The sequence below is a fragment of the Erpetoichthys calabaricus genome, chromosome 11, assembly GCF_900747795.2.
Source record: "Erpetoichthys calabaricus chromosome 11, fErpCal1.3, whole genome shotgun sequence".
In the NCBI taxonomy this organism is placed as follows: Eukaryota; Metazoa; Chordata; class Cladistia; order Polypteriformes; family Polypteridae; genus Erpetoichthys; species Erpetoichthys calabaricus.
Genome location: NC_041404.2, coordinates 31436295 through 31457145, shown reverse-complemented (window position 1 = coordinate 31457145; position 20851 = coordinate 31436295). Strand labels below are relative to the sequence as shown.

General features: G+C 40.8%; 1 protein-coding gene across 3 annotated transcripts in view; it reads left to right on the top strand.

Annotated features, from left to right (window-relative positions):
- The first annotated feature begins 3608 nt into the window (after positions 1-3608).
- Positions 3609-20851, top strand: part of htr4 (5-hydroxytryptamine receptor 4) — a 465874-nt gene continuing 448631 nt past the window's right edge. For 2 of the 3 annotated variants that reach the window (XM_051933843.1, XM_051933844.1), the window contains exon 1: positions 3610-3994. The gene's annotated coding sequence lies outside the window, so the exon portion shown is untranslated. Of the gene's footprint in view, positions 3995-20851 lie in introns of all 3 variants that reach the window. The other variant, XM_028812904.2, reaches the window with a different exon arrangement.

Below are 20851 nucleotides of genomic sequence, written 5' to 3'. Positions count from 1 at the left end.
GTGGACTTTTTCATTTCATCAAATGTACAGTCTCACAAAAGTGAAGACCTGTTAGACACCTGACCTGATCATGCACCACCCATGTCAACCTACATTAATTTTTTTAAAGCTTTTAATTTTGATCTCATTGGCAAGATTGCATTGGTTTGGACATGTGCAGAGGATAGATGCTGAGTATATTGGGAGAAGGATGCTACGGATAGAGCTGCCAGGGAAAAGAAAAAGAGGAGGGCCTAAGAGAAGGTTTATGGATGTGGTGAGAGAGGACATGCAGGTGATGGGTGTAACACAGCAAAATGCAGAGGACAGAAAGATATAGAAGAAGGTGATCAGCTGTGGCAACCCCTAACGGGAGCAGCCGAAAGAAGAAGAAGAAGAAGAAGAAGAAGAAGAAGAAGAAGAAGGATAGATGTATAACCATGAGAACTGAAGTAGGGCAGGGCAGTGTACAGTGAGTGTCTTTATTGTAGATGAAAATGTGGACTCTTCCTGTTATTAGGCTTTTGTTTTCTCTCACATATGCTAACGCACTTTTGCAGGCCCCAGGAAGTGTACCCAAGTCACCCTGATGGTGGAGCAGACGTTGACTTTAACTCTGCTTTTGCCATTGACAATCAAATTGGTAACATGTCAAGCTGTCCGGGCTGGTCTAGAGCTTTGACCCATCTGGAGTGTGCCGGGTTAGCATCCTCTTGTTATCCACACTCTTGAAAATAATGGTGCTAAAATTGCACTTTAATGGTCTACTGGGTACTCTTAAAGCCATTGATTGATTAAGAATAATTTAATTGAGGGGACCTTTGGAATTGTTTTTTTGGGCTTTGAAAATGCTCCTTGTTGTATCAATCAGTACATAAAGCAAATCTCCAGGTTGTAATTTCCAAATACTTTCTTTATTACAGCAAAATCTCCACCTCACACTCTCCCTCTAGGAACTCTTCTCCCATCCCTCTCTCAGTTCTTTATACTGTATATCATTTTTGTACAGTGCCACCTACTGTCCAAAATTAATAACATTAATAATGCAACATAACACTCCTAATGTGAGGACAGGGCAGAAATCTTTAATGTATAGTGGGCTACCTAGCAGGATACTAGAAGTTCAAGAAAACCTGAACTCTTCCTGTGTTATTATGTGCAGCAAGTTACATACACAGTATGTCAATCTATTTATAGAGCACATTTAAAACAACATTAGTAATGCTGTAGCCAAAGTGCTTTACATTAAAACATACAATGAACCTAAATAAAATTAATAGAAAAAAGAACAATAAAACAAAATACACCCAGCAGTGAGTTAAAGAAAAATGAAAGAAGATGACTAAGAGTAGGGAAACCATCGGTATCACTGAAGGTCACAGAAAGCTAGAGAACAGAAATGTGTCTCCAGTCTCGTTTTTAAACAGTTCAATTGAAGGGGACTCCTTAATGTAATTAGGTAAAGAATGCCACAGATGAGGTGCAGCAGCTGCAAAAGCCCTGTCCCTCTTAGTTTTACACTTAGTGTGAGGGACCATAAGCAGCAACTGACCAGTAGATCTAAGTTCTCTGGATGGCTGGTGTAAAACACACTATTGTGACCGTCATCATCAAGTCCTTCCATGAGAACCCTGAATACAATGAGGACTGATCATTTATGTTAGGTAGAATGCCTAGAGGGGGCTGGGTGGTCTCATGGCCTGGAACCCCTGCAGATTTTATTTTTTCTCCAGCCGTCTGGAGTTTTTTTTGTTTGTTTTTTCTGTCCTCCCTGGCCATCGGACCTTACTTTTATTCTATGTTAATTAGTGTTCTCTTATTTTAATTCTTACTTTGTCTTTTTTCTCTTTCTTCATCATGTAAAGCACTTTGAGCTACATTATTTGTATGAAAATGTGCTATATAAATAAATGTTGTTGTTGTTGTATTCTGATAAATTGGCAGGAGCACACCCATGGAATGATTTAAAACCTAGCGTCAAAATCTTAAAGTGAATTCTGAAACTAACTGGCAGCTAGTGTAGAAACAGAATTTAACATTCTTGCCTCAACCAAAAAACGAGCAGCTGCATTCTGAACCAACTGCATCCTGCATATCAGGGAAATGCTGATCCCAGAATACAACAAGTTGTAGTAATCAAGCCGAGAAAAGATAAAATCATCAGTTGCTTTCTCAAGATCCTTAGGAGAAAAAAAAGGTTTGAGTTTAGCTAAAAGATGGAGCTGGTAAAAAGCAATTCTTGACTGCAGAGTTAATCTGTTTTGCAAAAGAGAGGTTACCGTCAAAAATGACACCAAGATTACAGACATGAAGTTTGCAAAATTCATCGGAAGAGCTGAGAAGTTCAGGGTCAATCTGAACTTTTGCTGAAGGACCAGCTATCAGTCCTTCTATTTAATTTGGATTAAGGTTGAGAAAATTGTCAGCCATCCAGGATCTTAGTTCAAAAAGACAATTGTGCAGCCGATTAATTGCAGAGTTAGGCACAGTAATATAAACTTGTGTATCATCAACATAAGTTCTTTTAAAATCAGGACCCCACTGGTATCTCACAAATCTGTTACCAACTTTTAATGTCTATTTATGGTGCCTGTCACGGATCTAAATAAATAAAGTCACATTCTTATGGATTTTTCTTTAGGAAACCAAAAATGGTTCATGTGTGGCATCGCTCTGAAGAACCACTGTGGCGTCATTATGTTTAAGAGAGCAGATGGGTCACACCTTACAAAGCACCAACGTAGCATCTCAACTCCATGACCAAATCCCTTCAGCTTGCTTCTGGAGAGGCAATGGTTCAACTCAGAGGTCCTACGCAAGAACCTAATTTCGGCTGATTCTGCTCTTGAGATTATTCTTTGAAATTAAGCCCTAAGGGTGCGTGTATGAGTGCGCTATGCACTCCGAAGACGCTCGAACCCTTCACATCTTTCTTCGTGTTTTGGAATATTCAGAGAATCAAGACGTCTTTTACGTAAAGCAATACTGTATTAGATGCGCGAACCAGGCACGGAGATTTACTGTTAAAGGAAAGAATAATCATAATAAAATAGAAAAAGAAGGACAGTGAAATTATATGAAAAGTTGTCTTTTCAATATGATTTGGGAAAGCATTTAGCTATTTGAACGAAACTACACAGATACCTTTCAGATCTGTTTTTGGAAAATTGAGAAAGTGAATTGAAACACGTCATATACGTAAACGGTTCTATCAGATTACGTGAAAATAATGTGATGGAGACTGTAAGATGATTGTGAGTGTGTCTTTAGTGCGCACTGCGATGGACTGACACTCCGTAGCAAGGCTTGTTCGTACCTTACTTACTGGGAATGAATGAATGAATGAATGAGTGCCAAATGTTTTCTAACACTTGTGTTACGTTCTTACTTTCTGAATATATAATGTAGTTTGAAACAGTTTGTCCAAGAAGAGCGGCTCGCATTTAGATCTTTTTTTTTTTTTTACTTCCGCGTAATTTACGGCGGTGCTGTGCTCTGATTGCGTCTTGCCTCGCTGTTTTGACTCGAGCACAATTAAATGAATGGCATTCCCAAGTGCGATCTCTCTCTCTCTCTCTCTCTCTCTCTCGGTACGTTCTGCTACGGAATGGTGGAGCCCGTGAACTAGTAGAGGGACTGGGAAGGCGGGGGTATGGGGAGTGGGGGGGGGGAGGCGGTGTCAGCCTGCTCCTCTTCAGTCTCGTAACTCTGGATGGACAAACACTGCGCGGCGCTCAGGTGTGCGCTGGCTATAACGAAAGAGCGCGTCGAATTCCACAGGGGGAGAAGTATTCATAATTTTCTCCACCTCCATTCTGCAAGGTGAAGGACACATTGGATATCGCGCAGCGGGGCGGAAGATTCTTTCGGGTTCCATCTCTCTCCTTTTTTTTTTCTTTCAAATCACACTTTTCGTGAAGAGGAGGAGGAAACATAAGAAAATGTGATTTGTTCCACATGGACTCTAACCGCGTATCATGATCCTGCTGCTATCCGGCGACTGCACATTGCAATGGTAAGCAGCACTCCTTTTGTCATGCTTTCTGTAATTCTGCTAAACTGACAGTCGGTGGCAGGTGACTATATGACACGTCACGGTCGGGAAATGGATATTTAATCAGTCGGACTTTAGTGTTTTTATGCTACACATAATTTGTAGTACACTATACGTCAAAGCTAACCATACAAAAGTTTGATTTTACTATAATGAGTGCACTTAAATTATAAGTGTGTTGTTAATGAGATGAGTCATTTAATCAGAATGCCAATTATCTGGTAATGTAGCGTAATAATGTGCGCTTTGAAAGGCGCTATATAAAGGGAAATTTCCCTGTGAAGTAGGCAATTTCTCTCACTTCTGTTAAATTTCCTCTGTCTGTTTATTTGCTGCTTATTAGCCCAGTATTGGAGCTTTCCATGGAGACTGTCATTTAGCGTGCGTATACGTACTGTGATTAAGTGGCGTCCCGTCCAGTGTGCCTTTAGCCCTTTACCTATTCCCGCTGATCCCCTCGAGCCGACTGAAATGACGTGTAATTAATTCATCATGTTTTACCATTAATTAATTAACATTAGAAATATGAACTGTTGATTGAGGTATTTAAGTCTATGCCATAACTTTATTGCCTTCTTAAAAACACCCTTAAAAGATAATATTTAACTTCAGCATTCCTACTAGCATGTTTTATATAAATCACGTTGCTAGTCTCGCACACGCATCAGTCAAAGTACTGTAATAAAAAAAGGACGTGTTCAAAGTTTAACAGCCATCCAGTTTCATGCTTCCGGGATTCAAAGAAATAAAGTAGCCTATTCAAGTTCAAAATGTATAACCTGGGAAAATAAGTAATTGGTGAAAGTCTTGATATTTTTAGGAGCTTCTGAAATAACTCCCACTTTTATGTTTTTTTTATTAGGACAATGGACTCAGACCATTTTTTTTAGTAAGAGGCGACTGGCAGCTGCTCATACCAATACTGTACTAGATACGCGAACTGGACGCACAGATTTACTGCTGAATTAAAGAATAGTCATAATAAAATAGAAAAAGAAGGGAACTGAAATAACATGAAGAAATGCCTTTTCAATGTAATTTTATTCGAAATGAAAAACATTTAGCTGAACGAAACCATACAGATATCAGTAATAATGTATAAACTGAAGTGGCAGAAAGAAATAATTCAATTTCAGTACTGTCACTACGAATCCAGCTTAAAATAAACTAATTTTCGTGTTCCCCTTGAGGCTGCGACTGTTACAACACACTGGGACGTCAACCATCCTTAACCGCTGCAATAATAATAAACCGTATGGCAGAGCGCTCGCAATACACACGTAAGCAACAGTTGGAGAGCTCAGAATAAACACGCAGTCGGCTCAGCCAAGATAGCGTGCGTGAGTGGAGAACGACAAGTCCTACTGCAATCTGAAGGCTGGACGGATACGAACCGGTTCTACAAAGCAGTGAGGGGTAAACGGCAACTGAGAGCAAAGTGGATTTTAGATATAAGCAAATATGTTGCTTAACAGCTCATCCTGACCTCAGGGTTCACCACAGTTGAGATCATTAGGCTAGTTTAACTTATATATTTTCACTCAGACAAACATTGTGAGCCTTTTGCCCATTAAAAGTTGGCGGTTGGTGGGATTCATCAAGCTAAAACCAGCACTCAATTACTTGTCGCAAATACTTACACTCAAGTCGCCAATGAAATGTGTAGGAGGATGATGGAGGACTCTGGGCTGAATTATGCATCCCAACACAAACTAAACGACCTCTGAAGAAGCCGGGTAGGAGAACCCGATGTCGAGCTTAGCGATGATCTCCCCAAAACTGACGTCTCCAGCACGATCGCGCAATTCCGTATTCTCGGGTCCAAAAGCAGGCTGTACTCGCTCTATTCCTGTCACATTCTATTATTCAAGGTGTCCTACGGTCGCTGCATGTATAATTAGAGAGAAAGCTTCCCAAAGTCCTTCTGCCGCTCTCATGCATTATTCCCTGACAATCGCTTTCATACACACGTGCGCTTTGCACAGTTCAGCGTTCCAGTCACTTTACTGTTTAACATATCTGTAAAAAAAATACCAAGGTGCTCGTAAAAATACTTCAAAAGTGTGCGTAGCCTGGCTGCTCTCTAATTTCATTTTCGAAGAAACTATTTGAAACCACGTGACACCAGTGCACTTTTTTCCCTATCTTATTGTGCTTGTGCTATCTATTATATAGCGCCTTTCCAACTTGAGGTTTGAGAAGATTATAACTTGCTAGGTGTTTCTCTTTATTGGCTTATGTTACGCCAAACTGTTATTTATTTTTATAATGAAACTCATTTTGTTATATTTGAATCTCACGGATAGCTTAAGAACACCCCTCTCTATCTATCTATCTATCTATCTATCTATCTATCTATCTATCTATCTATCTATCTATCTATCTATCTATCTATCTATGCTTTAGATAGATAGATAAACATTTAGTACATATAAATGAAAGTAAAAGGTAGTAATTTCTTAATGTAGTCATCCATCTATCTTGTGAAGATGTTTTTGGTCATAGACTGCTAAAGCCTGTCCATACACCGTTGGGCACAACACGGCATTAATCACCCCAAATATACCACACGCCAGTCCGTCACTGGGTACACTCAGGATGGCACTTTAGAATCGCCACGTCATGGAGAGAAGTCGTAGTATCCCAGTGAAAATTCATGCAAGGAGAACCCGAAAACCCAATCCGGACAGAAATTCAACACAAGTGTCGGAGGCTTTTTGGTATTATCTGGAACCATTAAGCGGTTTCACACTTGTCTTTTCTGTCATCAATGAAGGCTAAATAAATAAGTACATTCCAAGCCTGACGGCCGTGTTAATTGTGATATTGTCAGTGGAACAGAAACACTCACCCAGCAGCCGTTTCTCCTTTTCAGTGTGGAGTGTTACCGGTGGCTTTTACGGCAGGGCTGAACGTAAGGTAGGAACCACTCCCGGATGAGACGGCAGTTCATTGTGTTATTTACATTTTATTTATGAATTATTTTTGAAGTATCCAGGTAATGAAAATCTCTGCAGTAAAACGTAGCAATGAAGACGACTGCCATCTCCCTTTACGCGCGCTGTTACACGATCACTTTGTCCTCTGTAAGTAATGTATGGGATAGCAGTGTTCAATCTGTAAATAAAACATCCAAATCCATCGTTCTCAAATGCAACATATGTATTAAATCATATTTTTGTTTTCTAGCCCTGTATCATGTTTTATTGTGTCATTATTTTTGACTCCCATGATGTGTAAAGTGCGGCTTTTACTGAGCACTACTGCATTGCGTTGTATGGCAGAATGAAGTCGCTGATTTGCCAGCCGTAAGCGCTGCTGCCTTGCAGGTCCTGGTTTTGAATCCTGTGCCCTCTGGCTGTCCGGGTAGAGCGGGCCCACTCGGCGTGGGTTTTCCTCGCGCATGCCCAAAGATGTGCAGACTCTAACCTAACCCTGTGAAAGTCAGTGGCCCTGCAATCTGAAAAAATAAAGGTGCCCGAGTGGTTCCACAAAGCAATGCATCAGGAGGACTATATTTGGTTCCCGAAAAGAACCATCCACATGATGGATCAGGAAAGAACCTTTATTTATTTAGATAACCAGAAATAGACTATTTGTGAAAAGCCAGCAGGCTCCTTATTTTAAAAGCAGTCCTACAATACCTGAAAGATTTCTGTTTTCTCAGCATAGGAACATTTTTCAAAGACACTAAAAATCTAATTTTAATTGCAAGGAACCTTGAATGAATTGAACTTTGTCAAGCAATAATTCTACAAGGAACCACTCAGCCCAGTAAAAGTGCCATTTTAGAAGCCATACTTTAAAGAGTGTGTGATGGACTGGCACCCTGTCCAGGACTCGTTCCTGCCTTGTGTATGACACTTTTAGGATATTTTCTGAGCCCCCCAAACCCTGAATTGGAAAGTTTGAAAATGTAATATTATTGACATATAATTACAAAAGGTGTAGAAATGTTTACATACAGTGTACAAATCTCTAAATCATATAAATGCGGTAAAAATCCTGAAACACTTAAATTTATTGCTTTAGGAAATCCAAACATCTGTTTGTGTGCTTAATAAGCTCACTCGCTTGATTATAGAAAGGCGCAGGCTCAGAAACTCTGGAGTTTCCATTTTATCGATTCCATGCTCAGTGAGTTTCTGTACATACCTGGTTACCTTTATTTGTAATGTCAGAAGCTCCCACTGATTTGCTGTATCTTTTTCTATCACAATCCATAAATGAAATAACTGCAATAACATTTACATTTTTGAAAGAAGACCATTTTCCCTGCCTAACATTTGTGGTGCTAAACTGAACAGATACACTTTCACAGTTTGTAGTTTTAAAAACTGCTAGGATTTCATGTGAACTTTCATTCTGAGACTAAGAGCAAATGTCAGAATGCTGTGAAACTGAATCACAAACACTGAAATTGATCTTGCTTTTGAATTCAATGACATATTTATGCACATACATCTTAAAAAGCAATATTGAAAAATTTAAGTCACTTTTTTGTAATGAGCGCCACAAAGCCATAAACGTATCCAGTATAAAATTATTAAGCAAGAAGTGAACGAAAGTAAGGTGACATGGTGGCACATTTAGTGCTGCTGCTTCACAGCTCAAGAGTCCTCAGTGGAGTTTGCATGTTCTCCGTGTCTCCGCATCCCAAAGACATACAGGTTAAGTTCATTGGTACCAACTGAGGGAGTCTGCCCTCTGTTAGACTGGCACCCTGCCTGGAGTTACCTCCTGATGTACCACTGATGCTGCCAGGATTGGTTTCAGCCCTGCAATCTCTGCTGTGGACTGAGCGATTTGAAAATAGATCCTACTCCGTTGGGCCTTTCAGCAAGGTCCTTAACCTGAATATTGCCGCAGGTGTGAAATACAATATCTATCTATCTATCTATCTATCTATCTATCTATCTATCTATCTATCTATCTATCTATCTATCTATCTATCTATCTATCTATCTATCTATCTATCTATCATATAATTTCAGTATTTTAATTAATTGTATAATTCTTTTACCAACAGAACAAAACCCTCCTGGTTGTTTTATCAGTTGCAGTCTGTATTAACCTGCATTCATCATATCTCTTATTAGTATTTGATTTGATAACACAAAGTTATTGTTACTAATCTGTTACTCTTTGACTGATAAATTAATGTGGTAAATGCCTTCCTGACAGAGAGATCCCAGACAGTCTGTGTCGGAAGCACCTTCTGCAGTACCATCACGCTGAGCACTGGTGCCCCCCCAGGGTTGTGTATTCAGCCCACTTCCATTCATTGTGCTGACTAACTACTGTATGGCTGCGTACAGCTCTAAACCCTCATTAAGTCTGTGGAGGACATAATGATGTTAGGTCTAATCAGTAATGGGGATGAGTCAGGCAAACCTACCTCCGCCCCCAGTTCTTGCCACATTCTACAGGGGCACCATGGAGAGCTTTCTGACCAGCAGCACCACTGTCTGGTTTGGCAACTGCAGTGTCTCTGACTGTAAGACCCTACAATGGAAAGTGTATACAGCAGAAACGATCATTGGGCCTTCCGTTAAAGTCATTTTTATAAAGCGTTGCATCCACAAATCGTATAGAATTGTGAAGGAGCGCTCCCAGTGCTCTCACAGTCCCCCTGTCCAACTTCCATCTGGCCGAAGGTAGCATCTGGACCATTACTGCCAGGCTCTGTAACAGCTTCTACCCCTTGGCTCTCAGGACTCTTAGCTCTCTGCTGCCCCCTGTCTCCAGATCTGCTCCCAGTAATTTATTTATATGCTGTACATCTGTTACATGTGCACCTACTGCTGTTTTTTTATTATTAGTTGTTGTATCATGTGTGCATATTTTATAATCTAGTTATTTATCTATGTATTTATAGTGTAATTCTGTACTTGTCTTATGTATATGTAATGCAGCCCCACTGCGTGTTATTTCCTGCCACTGTACGCTGCAATATGGTGTACGGATGGTATGACAATAAGCCACTTGACTTGACTTGTCGATACCAACTCAGTTTGTCAGTTCACTTGGATTTTTTCCTCGTTTCCACACACAGCACCCACTCCTTGCAGAACAGACCTCTTTATTCAGGTTGCTCGGTGACAGTTAAACGATCAGCCTCTTGATCTTTTGAGATTTTATCTCCTTTCTATGAAACATCAGGTATTTTAGCTTTTGTTATTTCTGTGAATACTGACAGTCACCGGAGTGCTCCTGAAGAATTAGGAAGGAAATAAAGCAACAGTAACTACAACATGTTAGTTTTCAATCCCGTTTTCCAAAATGCACCTTCACGTCAGTGTGTGTTGTGTTTTGCAACCATAATTAACTATTTAAGGGCACTATGTGAAATAAATTCTGATTGATGAATCAGTTTCCAATAACTGAATATTGAAATGAAATGTTTACGCACGACTTGTCAGATTAAAGGGAATTTTTGTAGTAAGGGTTCCTGTGCTATAGTTGCTTTGGAATGTAATGTTTGCTCTTGAATATTTTTCCATATTTTTTCATTTTAACAGTACAATAAGGACATTATCTTGTAAATGATTATGTTTTCTAAGTTCCAAAAGCTTGATGGTAAACAATTCATTTCAAATCTTTTCATCTGAATGCTTGAATGAAGAAGTGGCTTTAAATATTTTTGTGTAGCAATTGACAGAAACAGAATGCTGTATGTTGGTTAACAATGGAATAAAATTCAGATCAATAAAAGAGAGAATGGGCAGCATGCCATAGGCTGAATTTACATCTAATAATGCGGCACTACGGCTGTCTAGCTTGTGAAACGCTTTTCTTTTTCATATAAAGCAAAAGCCCATCCTTTTGTATCTTACTTTAAAGTTCTTTTTTCCTTGTAACCATGGAAATAATGCTTGGGGAGGCAGATCTAATCACGACTTACATGACTGATATACTTTTGCCAAGATTTGTATTTCTGTCTGTATTTCAAATATGTTAGGGCCACAAGGTGGCGCTCTGGTTATCATTGTTCCCTCACCATCCCAACAGCCTGGGTCTAACTTTTTGTCTGCACTCTGTGGACTTTGTACACTGCCTTGGATTTATTAAAATATTCCAGTTTCCTCAGAGATCTCAATGATGGTTAGATTTTGTTAACTGGTAGCTCTGAGGGGGCCAGAAATGAATGTGATCTGAGACGGTCCAGTCGATGGCTGGTTTCTGCTTTGCATGCAGTACTGTTAGGACAGATGCCATCCCATACACATTGAAGTAAGCAGGTTAGGGAATGTGAAAGGAAGCACAAGGGACAAAGCAAAGGTTTGGGGTTCCACCCCGTATATTATTGACAAAAAAAATACATAAAAAACAATATCTATAAAAATAATAAACAATAAAAAATGATATCTTTGCGAAAGGATGAAGGTCCAAGTCTTTAGAGTCTTTAGAGTGCTTTCTGTTTTGCTATATGGTTGCGAGACATGGACACTATCCAGTGATCTCAGACGAATCTGATCTGATCTGATCTGTGTCTCTTCGGAGAATCCTTGGGTACCGCTGGTTTGACTTTGTGGTGAATGAGGCACATTATCTCATTGTTGATCCGAGTGACTGGACCAGGCCAAGGGGATGCCCATGTAATAGCTATCTGCAGCAGATAGATGGTCATTTCGTGAGGTTGGGACTGGACCACTTGTCTGCCTGGGATCTTGAGGTGTTTCATCGTGTGGTGGGTGCAGCAACGCGCTGTACCACTGCATGCTCCCCAACCTGACCTGCTCTTTGAAAAATTAATCAGTGCACTAATACGCAGAGTTGTCTTAAAAGACTGAGTCTGAGACGGGACTGACTGGGAATGGAAAGTGGCAGGCTTTATAGATGGTGGGAGGGAAGAGGAGGGTCCAATAGGACACAGGAAAAAGTGAGGTCACGAGCAGGGTGTAGTTAGAAGTGGAACCTGGTTGGAGTTTAGGTGGTCTTTCCTTCTGATGATCTGCAGAGGAGGGTGAAAAGACATTAGTGCACTTTGTTAAACCCTGACCCAGCGTTTTACATTTAATCAAGTACTTTGGCTGCCTTCCATGTGTGGGTGTGTGACAGAAAATAAATGAATAAATGTCGTAACCAGTAAGTGGTGTCACTGAGCCCCAAACCCAATAATGCCCAACACAGTCACAACTTCAAATAATGGATGTTAAATGCTTCAAGCACTTTTATAGAAAAAAGCACAGCCAATAATCACACAACACTATGAAACTTTTTCCTCTCCTTCTGCTTCCAGTTGTGTGTTGCACGCTGTTCCTTTTTATATATCACCCAGAATGGCTTCCGGTGACCCACCATGATTTGCGGGGAGCACTTCCAGGTTGTTGCAGGCAGCACTCTCTTGTGGCATCTAGGTACCCTGACAGAGTTGAACATCCTGCCCCCGGTTCCCGTGAACCCTTGTGGGTATCCAAGCTGGGACACCTCCAGTAGACCACTGCCACCTAATGAATGGGGGATAGAACTGCTCCTGACTTCCGGTTTCTCCTCGTCCATCCCCTGGCATCTTCCAGCTTTGTAGGAGGACATGCCGCTGTCCAGCTGGGATGCCCTTTTGTCCTCCATGGCACTCATAATGTGTATATGATACTGGTCCTGACTGAGTGTGTTCTGCGAGTACTTAAGAGATGGAGAATTGGGCAGATAGGCCTTCCAGACATTTTGTAGTTCAAGCCCTTTTGGTAAGAAGCAGTTTGTAGCTTTCTTTTTCTGGTGTTTCCTTTTGCATTTTACAGTCTCCCTGTACTCATCCCTCCCTGTTTGTGCTTAATTGGTTTTCTGAATGCTGCACTTTTTACATATTGAGTGTTAGTGGCAAAATGGCAGGTGTCAAGAGGCACTAAAGGGGCTTCCACTCTGGTTACATTAAAAAAAGTGGCACAAATGGATTAGAATCGAAAATACAAATCAGAAGAATTCAAGTATGAAGATAGGTTTAATTTGACAAGGGGACCAAACCAGTCTTGAAATGTAATGATTATGGTCACTGTAATGGACTGAACTGGTAGGGTGTACAATACCATGGTGTTTAATGATCCTCTTGATTGTCGGTGCTGTAGCTTTTTCATGTAATAGTTTGTTGCTCATACTCTTCACATTTCTTGATGGTTAGCAGAGCATACTGTATCTGGTTAGGCTTTGTTGTTGCTGCAGTCTCTTTATCTTTTACTTTTGGTTTTTATCATAGAAGGTATTGCTTTTTCTGTTCTGGATGTCTTAATTGTAAAATTGGGATGTCAAACGGACTGCAGGAAGAGAAGAATGTGGTAAGCAGTCACACATCCACATTATTATTACCATTATTATTATTCTTTTTTTTTTTGCAAAGAAGTTTGGAATTCACATAATATAAAGCTAAAACACATTAAAGAATGTTAAAAAGAGGATCAGAGGCTCTTGGGTTGCTGTCACAGGTCCACCTTTACACATCACTCAGAGATGATGCATTAACGAGTAAATCTACTTTGTGTTAGTTAGCCAGCGATGGGTTGCATTTATTCCTCTTCTCTACTTTCACTTCCAATAATTGATTTTTGTATTGTAGGAAGTATTGTTGTAAAGCACAGAACCCCAGACTCGAAACACGGTGCACGTACATGGCAAATAGTTCAAAATAAAGTAAATTTAATGATTTATAAATACCTTTTTCATGTTCTTTCTTCAAAAAAGTACTCACAATTGCACAATTCCTATATTAATTCTCCTTTACTCTCCTCCAGACAAGCCTTGTTCTCCACCTCCTGACCAGATGAGGTTGAGCAGCTTTTTTTATGCCAGACCCGGGAGTACTTCTGCTGCCATATGGATGCACTTATGGGTCAGGCAGAACCTCCTTTAAAAGTTGTGAGTCCTCACCCCACAGCTCCCTCTACTGGCACCCACATACTCCAATAGGGAGGCATAAGGACTGCAATTCCCAAGATGCCTTGCAGTCATACAAATGGGAGCTCTTCCTGAGTGATGCTGTCATCTGGGGACTACATGGCCCCAAGAGATGGCCCTTCTCTGCCCTTCTGTTATATCTTCCCTGCCATGAAAGGTATCCACAAGTACCCCAGCAGGGATGCCTGTCCATCCATATCCTTCCTTTATGGCCCCCCATCTGGGTAAGTAACCACCCTCAAGACCGAAAGTGACATAGGGGAACCGGAAGTGACCTTCTTCTGACTTCATTGTAGGTGCCAGAACCGGAAGTGACATCGTCGTAGGTGCCAGAACCGGAAGTGACATCAGCATGGGCGCTGGAACTGGAAATGACGTATTCATCGATGAGTCAGACAGGTTTTCCCGCAGCTGGTCTGCAGAGATAACAGGAGAAAGTTTAGTGCACCTGCCAACCCCTGCCCTGGCATGGAATTAGCCTTTGTTTGGTCCATACAACGTCCTCCTTTTCACACGTGCGTGACAGTGTACTGTAGTTAATTGTGTCCCATGTTTCTAGGGGCATGGTCTCCAGGGTCGTGACCTCCAGTTCATCAGCAGAAAGGATAAATAGGTCAGCAGTTGCACTAAGCTTTATCAAATCTATGATAAATCTTTCTCTTTGTACTTGATTTTCATGTCATGTCTGGTTTTCGAGTTTCGATTCTTGCCTCTTGTCTGGGTCTCTGTCGCTTTGTTTTATTATATTTGCTTTATTTTTCCCTTTGCATGCATCTTCAATACCACATGCGCTTCAGAAGAGATCATTCACCTGAAGCTAAGCATATTCATGCCCAGCCAGTACTTGGATGGGGGACCATCTAGGAAAAAAGCTTGAGTTGCTGCTGGAAGTGATGTTGGTGACGCCAGCAAGGTGGCGCTTATCCTGTGGTCTGTGTAGGGATCCCAATGCCCCGTGCAGTAAAAATGATGCTGTCCTTTGGATAAGATATAATGCCGAAGTCCTGACTCTTTGTGGTCATAAAAGATCCCTGGGCATCTTTCAACAAGAATAGGGTGTATCCCGAGGCCCAGGTTAAATTGCCCATCATGTCTCTCTCACCACTTCACAACCTAACAGCTAACGTGTGGCGAGCGTACTGGCACAAAAATCACTGCTGCCTCATCATCCAGGTGGGTGATGCACATTGGTGGTGGCTGAAGTGGTTCCTTTCTGTCTATGTAAAGCACTTTGAGTAGTGAGAAAAGCACCCTGTAAATGTAATTAATTAGTAATTATCATTATTGAATTAGGGCGGCACGGTGGCGCAGTGGGTAGCGCTGCTGCCTTGCAGTTGGGAGACCTGGGGACCCGGGTTCGCTTCCCGGGTCCTCCCTGCGTGGAGTTTGCATGTTCTCCCCGTGTCTGTGTGGGTTTCCTCCGGGCGCTCCGGTTTCCTCCCACAGTCCAAAGACATGCAGGTTAGGCGGATTGGCGATTCTAAATTGGCCCTAGTGTGTGCTTGGTGTGTGAGTGTATTTGTGTGTGTCCTGCGGTGGGTTGGCAGCCTGCCCGGGATTGGTTCCTGCCTTGTGCCCTGTGTTGGCTGGGATTGGCTCCAGCAGACCCCCGTGACCCTGTGTTCGGATTCAGCGGGTTGGAAAATGGATGGATGGCTGGATTATTGAATTATCAAAATATCAAAAATATTACTTATCTGGTTTCCTGCTGAGTTAGAACAGGTTCCACGACAAATGAAGTGCTGAGAGGACTACACCCCATAATAGTGAAGAGAATTCTGGACAGCATTTTAGGAAATTGATCCTAAGATTACAGATCAGGTGAGGTTGGGGAGCATTCACTGGTACAGCGTGTTGCTGCTCCCACCACATGACGAAACAGCTCAGGATCCTGGCAACCCCCCAGGCAGACACAAAGTCCAATCTCACCCTCCGGAAATGACCTTCTATCTACCTCTGCCAGGTGTTATGTGGGCGTCCCTTTGGCATGGGCCCTCAACAATGAGAATCACCCTCGGGGAATCACACCACATGACCATAGTGCCGTAACTGACTCTCCCTCACAATGCAGGCAATGAGCCTCCTTCAGGACACCATGAACAACCATTCATTTCACACAAAGGCAAACCAGCAGTACCAAAGGATTCTCTGAAGAGACACAGTACCAAAGGAGTCCAGTCTTTGTCTCAGATCACTGGATAGTGTCCATGTCTCGCAACCATCTATCAAGACAGGAAGCACCAGGACTCTAAAGACTTCACCCTTCGTCATTTTGCAAAGAAATCGAGAGCATCAGACACCCCTTTCCAGTGACCTCATGACCCCCCCATGCTTAGAGATTAGAAGGTTTGTTAATAGGATGGAGGGACTAAAAATTATGGCATGGGCCATTTAAGTGCTCGGAACATTTGGGCATGCTCAGTTAGGTAAAGCTTGCAAATTCTTTCTGAAAAATCACTTCTGTATCTTTCATTGTGCAACTGCAATCGAAGAGTTTAAAGAATATGTAGTTGGAATGTAATCTGTCTTTTTTACAATCAAAAAAGGAAATCATTTGACTTTCTTGTCGCTAATATCTGAAGGCTCTATAATATAAAGGATTTTAAACATGAAGAGGTTTCAGGAAAGACAAGTAAATAGCACTAAAGAACCTTGTGTTATCTTTGATTGTACACCTGAAAAATTAAAATCACTTTGCAGATAAAGTTTATTATTATAAAGGCAATATACAAGATCAGGATTTCTTAGAACTATTTGCAGATGTATTTAAAGTTGGTGCACAAGGAAGCTTGGTGGCTTAGTCGGAGACATGATGTGCTCCATGTTGGTTGCACATGAAAGTAAGAATTTCCCTGTGCTCTGTACACGTGACAATACTCTTACTACTACTACAAATGTAAGAACTGAACCAGCAACCACAAGGTGTAAAGAGCGCCACCCTAGCCACACCATCCTCTGCTATTTATAAGCTCCTCTTCCTTTCACATGACATATCTTGCCAGATCCTCTGTGGCCAGTCACAACTGGAACAGCCGCCAGTCTCTTGCTTGGCCACACCCCTCCCATATTCTCAGTGACTAACCACAATGGTCACTGCACTTCACCGTCATTTGGTGACCCATGTGTTTTTGCACCATGTTTTTTACCCGGCTCTCCCCCTCTGTTTATACCTAATTTTTTGACAGTGGCATGATTCAGTTCTGATCTTTCACCTTTGCTTCCAGGCATGGTAGCCAAATGGCTAAGACATCAAGATGCAAACCGCAATGTTGCCAGTTAGGACCCTGTCCAGTGCTCACTGTATAATCCTGAGTGGTCGTGGCTGGTTAGTAAATATAAGGAAGCCATTCTTCTGTTACTTAGCATGTGTAAAAGAGGTGCAAGTTAAAATTATTTTTCCCTAATTTGTATCGTTCCCAGTAATTTTTCAGTGTCCTCTAGCCACCAGTTTTAATAATTAGGACCCATGTGACTTACAATTGGCTATGTTTCTTTTGTGTTTCCAATTGGAGCACAGGTAGGTGAAGTGACCTGCTCATGGCCACACAGTGTCAGCAGTGGGATTTGAACCCATAAGCTCCAGGTTTGAAGTAAAATGTCTTAACCGCTACACCACACTGCCTGCCTGCTCCAAAGCTGACCACAAGCAGATTTTTTGTGTGGTGGCGCAGGGCTTTGTGCTGCTGCATCCCCACTTCTCTGGACCAAGGTTCACTTCCATGTGCTGTTTGCACATTTTCTCTCATTCGTATACTTTGTCATGAGTCTCGACTTTGGATTTTGTTTCTTCACCGTCTTGTATTGTATTTTGCTTTTTTACTTTCTCTTATACGAAGTATTCAATGTCAAGATTTTGATGAATCTTGACATTTTAGACCTCCTTGAGTCCGAAAATACCATTTTTGATATTTTATCTGTGTGTCTGTCTGTGTGAGTGTGTAAACACGATAACTTGAGTACGCTTTCACTTGGGTCAACCAAATTTTGCATACAAGTATTAGGTACAAAACATAGATTTCAATCAACTTTTGGGCTATTTCCGCTAACTGGAAGTGGTACTTTACCTTTTATTCATGCAGGTACAGACTCCGATTTATTCAACTTTACTTTTATAATAGTTGTTCAATATATTATTAATTTGATTTGTTGTTGATGGTTCTTTAATGTACATAATATAAAAATATAATCATTGTCTTGCGGTTTACTCCTCAAATATCCATCTCCATATCTGAGTATACGAGGAAGTCTAGGGGAGACCACTCATGATTTTTTTGTTTTAAACAACTCTGCTTAGGTTTAACTTCCGTTTTCTGTCTCTGAAATGTTCATGTATTTTTTTTGTTTCTTTCATTAATTTGAATTAGTTCTGTTTTCATGATTTCACCGTAATTGTTTGGTAATAATTTGTTGCCCTCAAAAATGTTTAGGATTTTAGAGGTGAAATAATTCAGTATTTACGTTCTTTTTTGTTTTTATATGTTTTGATTAACACTTCATTTTGAATTCTGTCTCCCGCAATTCAATACTGCAAGGGAGCGAACTCGGCCATTTTGACATTTGTGTGGTTGCTAGACTGTTGCTTGCTCTAAAGACTGGAGGTGTCCATTGGTGTTACACATTTCTGAACCTTCTAAATTTGCAGTGTAAGTGAAACAAGATGACAACGATAAAGAGTTGGGGTACCAGCCTGGTAACTCTGTATAATTGAATGGCAAAGTGAAAATAAAAACACGTAATAATTGAGGAGACGTCTTTTCAGATGTGAGTTTAGGATAGAACTGGCAAAAATGGCAGAGCATCCAGTTCACAGTTGACAGTCCTTCCGGCAGGAAGAGGCGGGTCCAGGTGGATGGAGACCGGAAGTGACATCAGAGGTGCTATAGCTGTCAATCATCCGGTTTGCAGGGGGAGGAAGAAACAAAGTATTAGGACACAGCGCCAACCCCTGGAGTGGCGGTAGATGTGCAGTCACTAGAGTCCTTCAGCTGTCCCCTATAGGTACACACGTGACAACAGGTAATTATGAAGAACTTTGTGTACAACATATTCTAATAATCTGATCTTCTGGTTTTAACTCTGATTTTGATTTTTACCTTGCATTTCTTGTTTAATACATTTATTTCTTCTCTAGCTCTCAACCCTTTTGGCACATTTTTTCTGACTCTGATCTTTGCCGCACATTTTGGGCTTTGTTTAATTACTCACATTTTGAAGTGTCAACAGCAGTTTGGCTTTTTTTCTTACTCCCTGTCTCTTAATTCATGAAAACTAATGTACAGTATGTAGTCATTACATGTGTTCATTGTGGCAGTTTGTTTCTTGCTAAAGTTATGGGTGAGACCCCTAACTATAACCTTCAGGTGCTGAGGGCCTTCTGAGGGCCACTGTAGTCTCCTGTCACCACTGCTTAGACACAGTGGCATTAGCCCTGTTGGGCCGTTCTTCTGCTCCCTTTTTAGTTGTGCTGAGGTTTTCTGGTCTTTTCACCTTTTCATTTTGCTTATTCATTTTCGGTTTACTCCATTTTTTGACTTTGCTTGTGGAATTGTGCACTTTGCACATTTTCTTTAAGACGCTTAGTATTTTTTTTCACTCTTTTTCTTTTACTTTTGTTTTCTATTTTTCACTTTGAATTTTGGAGTACAGTTTTCTTATTTTCATTTTTTGAAGTTTCTCTTATGTCTTTGTGTTTCTTAATCAAGTGTTAATTGCTCTTTTTTCGTTTTCTCACCTTATTGAATAGAAGAATTTAAATTTCTGTTGTATGGCCATGGATTTCAGAGAGATTCTCTCCCCACATACAGTAATCATAATACTCATTGCCTCATAATTTCTTCTGATTCTTCCACTTCACAAAGATATGCGGATTATGCTGATAGGCAGTTCTTGTAATTACACCACTTGTAGGTTCATTTCCTTACAGTGGAATTATTGATTTCAAATTGTTTTGGTGATCTTTTTAAGTCCCTTGCCAGACTCATAGGCGTCCACAGCCCTTCTTTCTGAGGGTCTTATGGAGCTCTTAGCATGATGACAACACACACGTCAATAGCAGAGAGAACACCAGACCCTCGATATCTGCTGTTTTTTATCAGGGGTGGGCAAAGTCACTTCTGGAGGGCCGCACTGACTGCAGTTTTTTGTTGTAACCTGATTGTTTAATTAGAAAGCAGTTCTTGCCAATAATTTAATTTCATGGCTTATCAGTGCTTTAACTCTGCTATGTCAGGTCATTCTCATATCCTAGATTTTTTCCCCTTTCTAAGGATATCATCCGCATGATTTGAAAGCTAAAATGGAGGAGTAATTCTCAGTCCTTCACTCTTTTTTCTTCACTTTCCTTGCAAGTATTTAATTCATGGGTCCTCAATCACGGTTCTGAAGGGCCGCAGTGGCTGCAGCTTTTCCTTTCAATTAGTTTCCTAATTAGAAGACGATCCTTGCTGATAACGAAACTCGGTATTTAAATATTTGGTTTGTTAATGCTTACATTCATCCAAGAGAAATTTGAATTGCACTGTAGAGTTTCCTTCTGTGAGAACATTATCCACGTGTTTTGTGGACCAGAACAGATTTAAACTTAATGATCCTTCCAATTCCTCTCTCATTTATTTACTTTATTTTTTTAACATAGATACTTCATTGTGCACATGCACAGGTTCTATCTGGAGAGCTGCTGGTTTATTGGTTATCTGCATTTCATCATTAAGTAATGTCTGGTTAATTAAACAGGCAACAATTAAAACTTAAATGCAGCTGCTAAAATGTAAAACAGGCAATTAAGCGTTTTGAATTGTAACAGGCAAGATAACTAAAATCTCAACAACTGTATTGCTTTTGTAGTAAATAAATGGGTTCTAATTAAGAAATTGGTTGAAGTGAAAACCTGCAGCCACTGCCGACCTCCAGAACTGTAATTGAGGACTTCTG